Raw genomic sequence first — 15,837 nt, forward strand, 5'->3', positions numbered from 1 at the left:
ACATTTTCTCCTGTCTGCCCCCTCCTGAAATCTACAATAATTTTCTTCGTCTTAATGACGTTGAGTGCAAAGTTATTGCAACACCACTCAATTAGTCAACTAGCCCCATCTCTCTCTCTCTCTCCTGATGACTTATTGTCATCTGAGATTCTGCCAACAGCAGTTGGCATCCTTGGCAAATTTATAGATGGCGTTTGAGTTATGCCTAGCCACAGTCATGAGTCTAGAGACAGAGTAGTGCATTCTTAAGGTGTGCCAGTGTTGACTGTCAGCGAGGAGGAGATATTATTTCCAATCTGGACTGATGGTGGTCTCCCGCTGAGGAAGTCAAGGATCCAGTTGAAGAGGGAGGTACAGAGGCCCAGGTTTTGAAATGTTGTTTAGTACTGAGGGTATGATGTTGTTTAACGTTGAGCTGTGATCAATAAACAGCAGCCAGATGTAGGTAGACTTTTGAAGACACACACAACAAAACTCCTTCCTACTCTCCATACTCTCACTAGCCCTTATCCTTGGGGCCCACCAATCATGATCCTTGCCCTTGGGGACTGCAGATCTTCGTCCTCAGTACCTGCCTGCCAACCTGACCTCCGTCTTCTGGGATCATGGAAGTCCAACAACCGGACCTGCCAACTGAACTCAGGCATCTGGACTTGCCCTGTATGGACCTCTGATCTTAGGTCTTGCCAACGTTGGGATCACCGGCTCTCGTCCTTGGGGCTCACTCACTTCAGTCATGGACCACAGGGATGGCTGGTCTTTGTCCTCAGCACCAGCTGACCCAATGTCCTTTGGAGATCACTGGAGTCTAACATCAGGACTTGCTGACCAAACTTGTGCCTGCAGCCCACATGCCCATAAGATCCCAGAACTTGCTGATCTCGGGGATTGATTTCCTAGAGATGTATATGATGATGGACATTGAGGACCTCAGCAAGGCAATTGACGTCTGGCACCAGGGAAAGCTCCTGGCAATGATGGGATTCCTCCAGACCTGATCAAACACTACAAGATCTCACTCCTCCAACCTTTACACAAGGTCCTCCGTCAGTGCTGGAAGGAAAGAGCCATACCACAGGATATGCGCGACTCCAAAATTGTCACTTTGTACAAGAACAAGGGTGATAGGAGCAACTGCAACAACTACAGGGGTATCTCCCTCCAGAGTATTGTCAGCAAAGTCTTTGCTCATGTAGCTCTGGCACGTCTACAAATTCCGGCAGAACGAGTCTACCCTGAGACCCAATGTGGTTTTCGCGCAAGGAGGTCAACTGTTGACATGATTTTCTCACTCCGTCAGCTCCAGAAGAAGTGCAGGGAACAACAGAAACCCCTCTATGTTGCTTTCATCGACTTAACCAAAGCATCTGACCATGTCAGCAGGGATGGGCTCTTTCAGGTTCTCCAAAGTATCATCAAGTCATTCCACGACGACATGAGGGCTACTGTTCAGTATGATGGCAGCTCATCAGAACCCTTCGCTATTCGTAGTGGAGTCAAACAAGGATGTGTGTTGGCCCCAATGTTATTCAGCATCTTCTCTCTGCTATTGAAACACACATTTGGGACATCAACAGAAGGCATCTACATGCACCCCAGGTCTGATGGGCGGCTGTTCAACCCTGCGTACCTGAGAGCAAGAACAAATGTGCAAAAGATCTTAATACATGACATGCTTTCTGCCAATGACGCTGCTATTCCCTCACACACCAAACAGCAACTACAAACTCTCATGGACCGCTTCTCTAAGGCATGCAAGGACTTCAGGCTTACCATCAGCCTAAAGAAAACAAATGTCCTTGCCCAGAATGTAGTGGAGACACCAGTCATTACCATCGAAAGTTATGATCTAGAAGTGGTCCACCATTAGCGACACTCTCTCCCTCGAGGCTGAAATCAATAGGCGTATCGGCAAGGCAACATTGATCCTCGTTCGACTCTCCTCACGAGTCTGGGAGAATCCTAAACTCGTTACAAAGACCAAGACTGCCTTGTACAATGCATGTGTTATCAGCACCCTGCTGTATGGTAGCAAGACTTGGACCATCTACTCCAAACAGGAGAGGAAACTCATTAGTTTTCACATGCGCAGCCTTCGCCACATCCTCGGCTTCACCTGGAGAGACAAAGTCCCAGTCTCTGAGGTTCTCTCCCGCACTGGACTTCCCACAATGTTCACGCTTTTAAGAAAATGCAGACTGTGCTGGCTGGGCCACGTCTGTCGTATGAAGGATAGTAGACTGCTGAAGGACATTCTCTATGGAGAACAAGCAATAGGCAAGAGGAACTTTGGTAGACCCCAGCTTCGCTTCAAGGACCTCTGCGAGCGTGACATGAAAGCCTTAAAAATCAACACAGAGTGCTGGGAGGATACAGCAGATGACCGCAATAAATGGAGAGGGACTCTTCAGCAACACCTAGAGCAAGGCAAAAGAGTGATCCTGAGTCAGTTTGAGGAGCGGAGAGCTAAACGGAGAGCACAGCAGACAGCGGACAACAATTCCACAACGTCCTACACATGCAGCAACTGTGGCAGGGCCTACCGCTCCAGGATCAGCCTCAATAACCACGGTCGACGCTGCTCGACAAACCAGTGACTCCCAGAGGCGCAGTACCCATGGTCGACCATGACCGACGGAGGCTACAAAATATGATGATAGCCACAGACTGAGTGGATAGTTAGAACTTTTTTTCCCAGCCCAGACATAACTAGGGGCATATTTTAAGGTGACTGGAAGAGAGTATGGGGAAGTCAGAGGTAAATTTTTCTCAGAGAGAGTGGTGGTGGTAGAGGCAAATATATAAGGGACATATGATAAACTCTTAGATTGGCACATGGATGACAGAAAAATAGAGGGCTACATATGAGGGAAGGGTTTGACTGAACAGGTAAAAAGGTTGGCACAACATTGTGGGCTGAAGGGCCTGTAGCATTCTATGTTAAAAACTCTATGTTCTAAAAATCACCTGTCAAGCATCTAACTTTCAGGGAATATAGATTTTTTTTTCATTAAATCTCAACAACTGAGGAATTTTTAGTCATCCCCAGCTGATGCACGTATAACACTAAGGAACCAGAATCCTGAAATTCTTTTGAGGTTCACATGACAACACTGCTCTGTTTGAAATTCTCAGGTTCCCCCTTGTACAGTGCCAGTTTCAGGTTGAGCTACTATATGGATCCATAGGAAAAACGTTTAGTTTCACCGCTACAGGAGCCAGTCTTTAAAGAGATCCGCATAATGCAAAAAAACTCAAGCAGCTTTGATTTTACGTACGGCAGCTACGAAGATGGGAGAGGGAAATTAAAGTTCTAACTGAATCACTGTTCTTATTGTAGCTGCCAAGGAGCCAATCCGGAATGCTTGCTCGAGCTGGTTGCTAAGGAAGTCTCTGTAAGGGCTAACAAGGTCTAGCGTGTGAATATGTGCACTTAATGCACGTCTGCAGTGATAATAAATCCTTGTGCTCAAACCGCCTGTTTCTGTAGACTCAGAGAAAACTAGATGCTGTCATCTCTCCTTGAATTTAGAGTTTGGATGACCTTCCTGATACAGCACTGCACAGGAAACTTGTGAGATATGGCATAGATCAATGGCAGTGGTCTGGAATGATCTCAGGCTTGAAAGCTGAGACTGATAATGACCTTGACTTCAACTGACAGCTGTTCCGTTGAATACATAAAGCTGCATTTGAGTTTCCAGGAGGTCCCAGATCTTCATCAGTGCTATCTTAGTGAAGTGCACGCTTAGAGAACATTAACTATGAGTACAAGTCTGTGTAGATAAGGTCTTGTGTGTTGAGCACTTCTTAAAGCAATTCCCACGTGGTCCCTGCAGTTGCCTTGATGCCCCCAGCGCCTATGATCTATTGCCATACACTCCAGCAAGGGAAGTGTAACTAAACACAAAAAATGCAAGAAAATTTTACTTTTGTTTCCAGCTCTCTTGCAGAACGATGCACAAAATTATTAAATGCATGGATAAGCAATTTTAGTTCAGGTGTCGTCTGTGATCCTGACTTGAGAGCCAATCTGTCTACTTTGTTACAACATAATCTGCACTGTGTGCTCAGAAGATTCAAAGCTACAAGTTCAGTCTTGTAGAATTATCTTTAGATATATAAATATAAGTAGAACCCTGTATGTGTTTAGAAATAACAAAAAATGCTGTATTCCTCTTTCATTTCATAAGACCATAAGATATAGGAGCAGATGTAGGCCATTTAGCCCATTGAGTCTGCTCCACTATTCAATCACGGGCTGATCCAAATCTTCCAGTCATCCCCATTCCCCTGCCTTCTCTCCATACGCTTTGACGCCCTGGCTAAGCAAGAACCTATCTATCTCTGCCTTAATGCACCTAATGACTTGGCCTCCATAGCCTCTCATGGCAACAAAGTCCACAGATTTACCACCCTCTGACTAAAGTAATTTCTCTGCATCTCTGTTCTAAATGGACATCCTTCTATCCTGAAATCATGCCCTCTTGTCCTAGACTCCCCTACCATGGGAAATAACTTTGCCACATCTAATCCGCCAGGTCTTTTAACATTTGGAATGTTTCTATGAGATTCTCCCCTCATTCTCCTGCATTCCATGGAATACAGCCCAAGAGCTGCCAGATGTTCCTCATACAGTAACCTTTTCATTTCTGGAATCATTCTCGTGAATCTTCTCTGAAACCTTTCCAATGCCAGCATATTCTTTTTAAAATAAGGAGCCAAAAACTGCACACAGTACTCCGTGTGGTCTCACGAGTGCCTTAAAGAGCCTCAACATCACATGCTCTTATATTCTATGCCTCTAGAAAGAAATGCCAACATTGCATTTGCCTTCTTCACCACTGACTCAACCTGAAGGTTAACCTGTAGGGTATCCTGCACAAGGACTCCCAAGTCCCTTTGCATCTCTGCATTTTGACTTCTCTCCCCATCTAAATAAAAGTCTGCCCATTTATTTCTTCCACCAATGTGCATGACCATACACTTTCCAACATTGTATTTCATTTGCCACTTCCTTGCCTATTCCACTAAACTATCTAGGTCTCTCTGCAGGCTCCTTGTTTCCTCAACACTATCCGCTCCTCCACCTATCTTTGTATCATCAGCAAATTTAGCCACAAATTCATTAATCGCACAGTCCAAATCGTTGACATACATCGTAAAAAGCAGCAGTCCCAACACTGACCCTTGTGGAACTCCACTGTAGCCAACAGCCAGCCAGAGTAATTTCCCTGTAATTCCATGGGTTCCTAACTTGCTAAGCAGCCTTATGTGTGGCACCTTGTCAAAGGCCTTCTGAAAATTCCAGTGCACCATGTCTACTACATCTCCTTTGTCTACCCTGCTCGTAATTTCCTCAAAGGATTGCAGTGGGTTAGTCAGGCAGGATTTTCCTTTCAGGAAACCATGCTGGCTTTGGCCTATCTTGTCATGTGCCTCCAGGTATTCCATAATCTCATCCCTAACAATCGATCCCAACAACTTCCCAACCACTGATGTCAAGCTAACAGGTCTATAGTTTCCTTTCTGCTGCTTCTCACCCTTCTTAAACAGTGGAGTAACATTTGCAATTTTCCAGTCATCTGGTACAATGCCAGAATCTATTGATTCTTGAAAGATCGTTGTGAATGCCTCCACAATCTCTCCAGCTACTTCCTTCAGAACCCGAGGGTGCATTCACTCTGACACTGTTAGTTGTAGTTCTGCGCTAACATTGGAGTGTTGCAATCCATCTGAAACTTAACACTTACATTCAGTCCAGATAAAGGATCTCAACCTAAAATGTTGACTGCCCACTTCCCTCCATAGATGCTGCCTGACCCACTGAGGTTCTCCAGCAACTTTGTGTGTTTTGCTCACTTATTTTTAAAATGTTTTCTTTTCCCTATTTTTATTTTTATCCACTAGCCAACGACTTAAATCATTTTAACATATACAAGTCTTAAACAAATGATTCCTAAATACAGCTCAAAATTTAACAATACGTTTTATACTCCAGAATTGATTTTTTTTCCTGAATTACCATCTCTTGGTTAACAAAAAAATGCTGGGTGATATGGAATTGGCACAAAAGTAAAGTTGATTCCAATAGTCGAACCTGACATGATCGTATTGAAAATCAGGACTTCAGGAAGGGTAAGATGAGGGAACGGTCTTTGTCGCGGGACCGGCATTGAAAGGTGAGCAGTTTCAGTTTCCTGATTGTCAACACCTCTGAAACTCTGTCCTGGGCCCAGCATTTTGATGTAATTGCAAAGGCACAACAGCAGCTGCTTTTCAATAAGAGCTCGAGGAGACATGGTATGCCACCCAAGACTAACAAATTTCTTCAGATATACTGTGGAGAGCATTCTTACTGGTTGCATCACCACCTGCTATGGAGGGGCCAGGGCACAAGATTGGAGAAAGCTTCAGAAAGTTGCAACCTCAGCCATCTCCATCATGGGCACTATCCTCCCCAGCATTGAGGACATCTTCACAATACGATGCCTCAAAATGGGGTATATGTTTTTAATGACCCCAATCACCCAGGGCAAGCTCTCTTCTCATTGCTACCATTAAGGAGGAGGTACAAGAGCCTAAAGTCATACACTCAACATCTTAGGAACTACTTCTTCCTCTCCACCACCAGATTTCCGAATGAACAATGAATCCATGTACACTACCTCACTATTTTTTCTCTTTTATTGCTCTCTTATTCTGCAAAACAACAAATTTCACAACATATGCAAGTGACATTAAACCTGATTTTGATGGAGCTAGCTCAAGCATTTGTACAGCTGTTCCTATTTCTGATGTTTTTGTGTTTAGTTCAGCACTACTTACTGCAAGTTAACCTTCCACATCTGATAAGATGATGCCCAATGACGCAATTTTGATGTTGTTTTTCCTGACCCTGGTGCTCCCACCCTCCACTCTCAGATTTCCTTAATCCACAATTGCCGTATTCTCAGTCACTGATTGCGATGCTGCCAATGTACAATCCCTCTCCCCTACTGCCTCCAGGTTATTTTCTCTTTTCTATTCTGCTCCTAACATTTAAACACCGCTCAGTCTCTCGGCTTTCAACTTCCACACCTGCGATCCAAATACAGCCACTTTGTCAATTTCCCATTACTCCTCCTCCCCACAACCCAGCCATCCGAACATTGCTAGTTACCCTGTTTCACAATTCCCTACTCCACACTGCCTACCAAAACTCAGTTCTGCCGACAGCACAAGCCTTCCAGTCATCCTAACCTAGCAATGGGATGGATTGCTCAGATCTCAAAGGCTAGCACAGTGTGCATCAAATAAAGCCATTGTCTCACAGGTCCAGTGACCCAGGTTTAATCCTGACTCTCAGCAGTGTCTTTATGAGGTATATTCTCCTGTGTGAGATTCCTCTGGATGCTCTCCCTCTCGTTTGGCAGAAGATACAAAAGCCTTGCCACCAGACTAAGTTTGCATTTTGCTACTAGAAGATTATTGGAGGCTCCTCAAGTACAATAAGCATAGACTCTTGACCACACAATCCACCTCACTGTGGCCCTGCACTTCATTACCTGCCTGCATGACTATTTCTCTGTAACTGTAACACTCTCTCCTGCATTCTGTTATTGTTTTCCTTGTTACTGCCTCAATGCACTGATGTGAAGAAATGATCTGTGTGACATGCAAAACAGTTTTTTTTACTGTACATGACAATAATAAACCAACAGACTAATTTATCAATTTGACATAAAAAACATAGCAAATCTACAGCACAATACAGCCCCTTTGGCCCACAAAGTTGTGCCAAACATGTCCTTACCTTAGAAATTACCTAGGGTTACCCATAGCCCTCTATTTTTCTGAGTTCCATGTACCCGTTCAGGAGTCTCTTGAAAGACCCTATCGTATCCGCCTCCACCACTGTTGCCGGTAGCCCTTTCCACTGACTCACCATGCTCTGCCTAAAAAACTTACCCCTGACACCTCCTCTGTACCTACTGCCAAGCACCTTAAAATTGTGCCCTCTTGTGCTAGCCATTTCAGCCCTGGGAAAAAGCCTCTGACTATCCACACGATCAACGCCTCTCATCACCTTATACACCTCTATCAGGTCACCTCTCATCCTCCATCCCTCCAAGGAGAAATGGCCAAGTTCCCTTAACCTATTCTCATAAGGCACGCTCCCCAATCTAGGCAACATCCTTGTAAATCTCCTCTGCACCCTTTCTATGATTTCCACATCCTTCCTGTAATGAGGTGACCAGAACTGAGCACAGTACTCCAGGTGGGGTCTGACCAGGGTCCTATATGGCTGCAACATTACCTCTCAGCTCTTAAACTCAATCTCATGATTGATGAAGGCCAATGCACCGTATGCTTTCTTAACCACAGAGTCAACCTGCACTGTAGCTTTGAGTGTCCTATGAACTCGGATCCCAAGGTCCCTCTTATCCTCCACACTAACAATTGTCTTACCATTACTACTATATTCTATATATGCTGCTACGATATATATACAATAATATGTACAATAATGCATTTTGGTAAAAGGAACAATAGTGTGGACTTTTATCTAAATGGGGAGAAGGTTCAAACATCAGAGGTGCAGAGGGACTTAGGAGTCCTTGGGCAAGATTCCCAGAATGTTAATTTACAGATTGAGTCTGTGGTAAAGAAGGCAAATGCAATGCTAGCATTTATTTCAAGGGGAATAGAATATAAAGGCAAGGACATAATGCTGAGCCTTTATAAGACACTAGTCAGGACATAGTTGGTGTATTATCAATGGTTTTGGGCCTCATATCTCAGAATGAATTTGTTGTCATTGGAGAGAGTCCAGAGGAAGTTCACGAGGATGATTCTGGGAATGAAGTGGTTAACATATGAGGAGTGTTTGGCAGTTTTGGGTCTGTACTCACTGGAATTTAGAAGAATGCAGGGGGATCTCATTGAAACTTATCGAATGTTAAAAGAACTAGATAAGGTGGATGTAAAGAGGATGTTTCCTCTGTTTGGGATATCCAGAATTAGAGGGCAAAGCCTCAAAATTGAGGGGCAACAGAAGTAAGGAGGAATTCTTTTAGCCTGAGAGTAGTAAATCTGTGGAATGCTCTGCCTCAGACCGTGGTGGATTCCAAGTCTGTCCATATATTTAAGACAGAAGCTGATCCTTTCCTGATTGATCAGGACATCAAAGGATATGGTGTATAGGGCTATGATCAGCCATGATGACCCAATTCTCCTCCTATGTCTCATAGTCTTATGGTCTAGGAGCACTCTATGAAGTCATTTTTACCCTCGGTCATTAGGCTCTATAATCAGTCAACTTATATCTGGGGAAGTGATGACACCCTCCTATTAGACTGTTTGTGGTAACTTATATTTTATTCTTTCTACTTTCTTCTAATATTTGTATATCTATGCACATGTAATGCTACTGTGACACTGTAATTTCCTTCGGGATCAGTGAAGTATCTGTCTATCTGTCTACCTAATAGTCCAGACGTGATCTAACCAGAGTTTTATAAAGCTGTAGCACAAGTCCCTCACCCTGATTAGAAATTCACAAAATAATCTTCAGTAGTTGAGCCGTCATTTACCATTACCTCAACTAAGTAAATAGTATAGGTAGCAGTATGAACTAAAAACAACAATCTAATGATATAGAAACACCTAAAAATTAGATTCTCTTCCTGTATTTCATGTCTTCTAATATTTTTGGGAAGTTACAGTCTTGACAAAAATGACAATCTTAACTTGATGAGCAATCAAATTCAATAACAACATTATGGCGAAGTGGGGTGGAATGGAGATGAAAGAAAGCTTGAAAATATGCACAATCATTCTCATGCGGCATCAGAAACAATTCAACACATTGATCAATGTTTTTGAGAGCTGGCTGGAAAGGGATGTAAACAATGGAATTGAAAATGTTATGAAGTTCTAATTGTGATTCAGTTTATTAACTGCACATAGAGCCATGCTACTTGTAAAGTGTAGATCAAATAGGAAGGAGCATAAACACTTCTCAGTCAGAAGATACAGTAAACCTCTAACCACAGTTTCACCTCAAAGGCAGAACCATTGACAAGAATCCAAGGACACGTGAGAGACCAAGCTTATTACTATTTAGTTTGTCCTACTTTTTAACAAATAATTCAATTTCAATTTTGGCAAAAACAATGATGTACATCTGACCACCAACTAGCGCACTTTACAAAAGAAGATATTATTTTCAACTGATATAATTTTTACCTAATCATAGATTCATGGAGTTATATAGCACGTAAACAGGTCTTTCAGTTCATCTTGTCCATGTTGACCAGGGTGCCCAACTAAACTAATCCCACTTGCCTGCTTTTAGCTCATACCCTTCTTAAACCTTTTCTATCCTTGTACCTGTTAAATGCTATGCTTCCCCATCACTTGTTCAGGCACTTTGTTCCATATATCAGTTGTGGAGTAACAATTATTTTGTTCTTTACACTTGTGGACTGGAAATGACATTAAGCAACCTTGAAGCTTGAATCTTGAAACTTGACATCTTCCTGGAAATATCTGCCCTTTAGATCCCTTCCCTTCTCACCTTAAATCTATATCCTCTGGTTTTAGATACCCCATCCTGGGAAAAAGACATTTATCCAGATCATGAGCCACATGATTTTATAATGCAGTCTCTCAGAATCTTTTCTGATAACTTACCCACTACTGATAATAGGCTCAGCGCCCTATAATTCCCTGGGTTTCCTTACAGCCCTTCTTAAATAAAGGCATATTCGCCACCTCCCAGTCTATTGATACTTCAACTGTGATTAAGGAAGTTACTAAAATCACTGCTAGGCCCCAGCAATTTCTTCCTTTGCTTCCCACAACGTTTAGGAATACACTTGGTCATATCTCAGGCTTTTATGCACAAGGGGTATGTCAGAGGTACATCTCTCACACAGAGAGTGGTGGGTGTGTGGAATGCACTGCAGCGATGGTGGTAGAAGCGGATACAATAGGGTCTTTCAAGAGACTCTTAGATGGTACATGGAGCTTAGAAAAATAGAATGCAATGCAGTAGGGAAATTCTAGGCAGTTTCTGGAGTAGGTTACATGGCTGGCATGACATTGTGGGCCGAATGGCCTGTAGCGTACTGTAGATTTCTATGTTCTATGTTAATGCACCTCAAGATTGCCAACACCTCCTTTATCATATTATCAATGTTTCAGGACATCTCTGTCCTCTTACCCAAATTCTCTGGATTCTCCACTGTAAATACAGATAAGAAGTATTTATTTAAGATGTCACCCATCCCCTATGGCTCCACACACAGAAGACTACAATGATCCTTAATGGGACCTCTTCTCTCTCTAGTTACTCTCAGTGTATCTCTAGAATCTGTCCTTTACAAAGGACATCTCATGTTCCTTTTTGCCCTCAATGGGCCAAATATGAGCAAATTGGACTAGCTTAGATGGGCAACTTGGTCAGCTTGGAAAAAGTGAGGGCAAAGGGCCTGATTTTATGTTGTAATACTCTAGGTCTATGACTCTAATTGCATTTCTCTGTGGCACTTAGTGCAATTTTGGTGATTAAGATTCTTTGACAATGATCTCTGCATTTCAGAGTCCAAAGTTAATATTTCAAAGTAAATTTATTATCAAAATACATGTGTCACCATATACAACCCTGAGATTGACTTTCACATGGGCATACTCAATAAATCCAAAAAACCATAAATAGATTTAATAGAAGACCGCAACAGTAGGCAAACAACCAATAAAAATGTACAAATGCAAAAAATAACAATAATAATTTTTAAAAATAAGCAATAATTATTGAGAACAATGAGATGAAAAGTCATTGGAAGTACAACCATAGGTTATGGGGCAAGGGAAGTTGAGTGAAGCTAACCCCTTTGATTAAAGAGTCTGATGGTTGAGGGGTAAAAACTATTCATGAACCTGGTGGTGTGAGTTCTGAGGCTTCTGTACCTTCTTCCTGACAGCAGCAGCAAGAAGAGAACATGATGTGGGTGGTGGGGGTCCCTGATAATGAATGCTGCTTTTCTGTGACAACAATCTGTGTCGCTGTTTTCAATGGTGGGGAGGACTCTACCCATGATGGACTGAGCCATATCCACTACTTTTGTAGGACTTTCCATTCAAGGATATTGGTGTTTCCATACCAGGCTGCGATGCAGCCAGTCAATATAATCTCCACTACACATCTTTAAAAGTATGTCAAAGTTTTAGATGTCATGCCAAATCTTTGCAAACTCCTAAGGAAGTAGAGGTGCTCCCATGCTTTCTTTGTAATTGAACTCATATGCTGGGCCCAAGACAGATCCTCTGAAATGATAACACTGAAGAATTCAAAGTTGCTGACCCTCTCAACCTCTGATCTCCTGATGAAGACTGACTTCTGGACCCCTGGTATCCTCCTCTTGAAATCAAAAAGCAGCTCCTGGATCTTGCTGACATTGAGTAAGAGTTTGTTGTTGTGGCACCACTCAGCCAGATTTTCAATCTCCCTACTATATTCTGATCCGTTACCACCTTTGATTCAGCCTATGACAGTGGTGTTGTCTGTAATGGTCTGGTCTGTGAAATCCGCATTCCGGTTCATGGTCCGGTCCAATCGATCCTTATTCTGGGTTTTCCTGTTTTCCCTGGTTCCACTGGGTGTGTCTTAATTGATGCACCTGATTGTCGTTTTGGGCTGGCCCCATAAATAGATTCGGGATTCAGCTTCAGACTGTTGGACTGTAACCCTAACCCAAACCAAGCCAAGCCAGCATAGCACCTCATACTTCAAACTCTGCAGCCTAACCTCTGCCAGCCAAACATGTACATCCACCAACCCTACACTCAGACCTAATCCTAAAATCCAAAAGGGGCACACACCCCCACAAACCCTAGGCACTTCCTGACTAGCCCTGGCTTCGGCCCCACAAACCCTAAGCACACCCCAATTAACCCTTGCTAAACCCCCTCAAACCGGATATCCTATGTCGAGAGGGGCAAGATTCAACAAAGGCAAGTGTGGGACCTGGTTAATGAAGGCATGGGCCAGATCAAAGTGGCAGGGTCACGTGAAACGGAATCTCAAGTGAGGAGATCAAAAATCACAAGAGGGCTTTTTAGCCCACTGCCCGCATAACTTCAACCTAACTTTCCCTTTCTTCTGAAAGCCTTGCCTGAGGCCCTGCTGGCAACCTACACCTGAAGCCTTGCCAGCCCAAGAGTCCTTTGTCCTGCCCAAGCCAAGGCTCTGTGTTTCCAGTCTCCCAAGTCCTAGTCAAGGCTTCGTGTTCTCGTCCTGTCCTGTAGCCATGCCACGACCTATAGCCACATCTTGTCCTAGCCTAGATCCGGGTTCTGGTTCCGAGTCAGACCCAGGTTCCTAGTTCCAACCAAGACCAAGGTTCTGGGTCCTTGTCCAGGGTCCATTCTGGAGTACCGTGTTCCCTGTCCGTCTGAGCTTTGTGTCCTCATCCAGTTCTGGGGCCTCTTCCAGTCCATGTGCCTCGCCCAGCCCAGGAGTACCTTGCCCAGCCCAGTGCTGGAGATTCCTCGTCCTGTGCTGGATCGTCCCCAACTGAATCCTCGGCAGTCATCCCAGCCCTGCATCTAAGAAAGGGTCCTGGCCCTGCGTCCTAGTAAGGGTTCCAGCCCTGTATCCAAGAGCCTAACTAAGCCGAGTCCAAGAGCTGAGCCAAACCTAGTCCAAGAGCCTCATCCGGTGCTGGAGATTCCTCACCCAGCCCAACAGTACCTCGCCCAGCTCGGTGCTGGAGTTCCCTCGTTGTGTCCAGGAGTCTCTTGTCCTGTCCAAGCCAAGTCCTAGAACCTCGTCTCATCTTAGCCTAGTCCAAGAATCTCGTCCTGCCCATGTGCCTCGTCCTGTGCAGGAGTTCCATGTCCAGTCCTGTAGCCATGTCAGTTCTGTAGCCTAGCCATGTCTAGTCCTGTAGCCACGTCTCATCCTCGCCTAGATCCGGGGTCCCAGCCTGAGTCAAGACCCAGGTTCAAGGTGTCTGACCAGTCTCTGGCTCTGAGTCCTAGCCCAGGCACTTAGTTCCTATTTCCTTGTTCTGGTAAAACTGGGGGGCTAAGCACACAGCATTGTGGTGCTTTTGTGCTGATGGAGATCGTGCAGGAGATGTTGTTGCCAATCCTAACTGACTGAGGTCTGCAAGTGAGGAAATCGAGGATCCAATTGCACAAGTCGGTATTGAGGCCAAGGTCTTAAACTTATTGGTTAATCTTGAGGGGATGATATTTTGAATGCCAAGCTGTAGTTGATAAAGAGCATCTTGATGTAGGCATCTTTTCTGGGCAGATACTCCAGGGTTGGGTGAAGAGCCATTCAAATGGCATCTGCTGTAGACCTGTGTGCCAGTAGGCAAATTGGAGGTGATCCAAATCACTCCTCAGACAGGAGTTGATATGGTTCATCAGCAACTTCTCAAAGTACTTCATCACTGTGCTTAGAAGTAAGTGCAACTGGATGATAGTCATTGAGGCAGGTGACCATATTCTTCTTAGGCACCAGTACAATTGAAACTTGCTTAAAGCAGATGGGTACCTCAGATTGCTGAAGTGAGAAGTTAAAGATCTCAGTGATCACTCAGCCGATCAGCATAAGACTTTAATACTCAACAGGTGTTGACATTTTGTCAACGGATCAACATTGGGAAACTCACTATGGAACTCGTAATTAATTGAAGCTCGCACTTTATTGTCTCTGCACAAACAACAATGTAATCTGTTGATCCTGGGCCAACAGCTTAGAACATGAATTCTACTGTTCTCTCAATACTCTTTCAGACAACTTGTCCAATTTATAACGCTGACATACGGGATCTCCGTTGGCCAGATGATCGATCCTTTCCTCTCTCAGCCCCTGGCATGGAGCTTCTTCCTTGCGACGGTGATTCTCCAGAGTTGTCGGTGATAACACACTCTAAGTGTCCACTTTCATACTTATTTATTTACCATTCAAATATTGCATTCCAGCGTCATGGGCTGTAGGTCATCTGATTGACCTGTAACATCTTTTTGTTGGCTCTGCTCCAAGGCAGCATCCATTTTTCGCCCTCTTCCCAGCAAGTGACAATCGGTCATTTATGGCTCTTTGTTCTCCTCAGTAGCCAGCTCAAATCACTCCAGGCAGGCACCAGCTCCAACATTCACACACCTGCATGTTATATCCAACCAAAGAGCATCTCACAAATAACTTCTTATTTGGAAATGATCCTCAGTCCAGTAGATTACTTGAAGCATCAATGCGTCTTCTTTAAAACACTGAAAACCAATCAACTTCATCTCACAAAATGGAGGATGTAAAACAGTTCCACAAAATGGTAGCCTCCATCTCCAAGCACTGGACAGGAACAAAGATAATTGATTTGCCTGCTTCCACTGTCCTTGACCCATTCGAATTCAATGTTCCATATTTTAAATCTGCCACGGCCAACGTAGGTACCCGTCTGGGCTGAATGCTTTTCATGGATTCCCCTTCTGAAGGGTACTCCAACGTTGGCCTCAGAGACTGAAATCACAGGATCATCAGGGCTGTGGGAGCTTGTGATGGTTCCATGCTGTGACGGTCAAAGTGAGCATAGAAGGCATTGAACTCATCTGGAAGTGAAGTCCTGTTGTCACCTATTTCAATTTGTAAGAGGTGATAGCATTCAAGCCCTGCCACACCTATCAAGCGTCCTTCATTGATTCAAGTTTAGCCCAGAATTGCCACTTTGCCTGTGAGCTGGCTTTCCAGGGACAGACCTGGACCTCTTGTAAATTTCTTGGTCACCAGTTTTCCAAAGCATCAAGGATTTTGTTGTTCATATATTCCATAGGCAGCTGTGG

The 15,837-nt window shown here is 44.0% G+C and overlaps 1 protein-coding gene across 4 annotated transcripts in view; it reads right to left on the reverse strand.

The window, feature by feature from the left end:
• LOC132378971 (microsomal triglyceride transfer protein large subunit-like) overlaps positions 1-15,837 on the reverse strand; it is a 104,876-nt gene that overhangs the window by 43,332 nt on the left and 45,707 nt on the right. The window lies entirely within an intron of this gene.

Source organism: Hypanus sabinus, chromosome 21 (assembly GCF_030144855.1).
Source record: "Hypanus sabinus isolate sHypSab1 chromosome 21, sHypSab1.hap1, whole genome shotgun sequence".
NCBI classification, from domain to species: domain Eukaryota; kingdom Metazoa; phylum Chordata; class Chondrichthyes; order Myliobatiformes; family Dasyatidae; genus Hypanus; species Hypanus sabinus.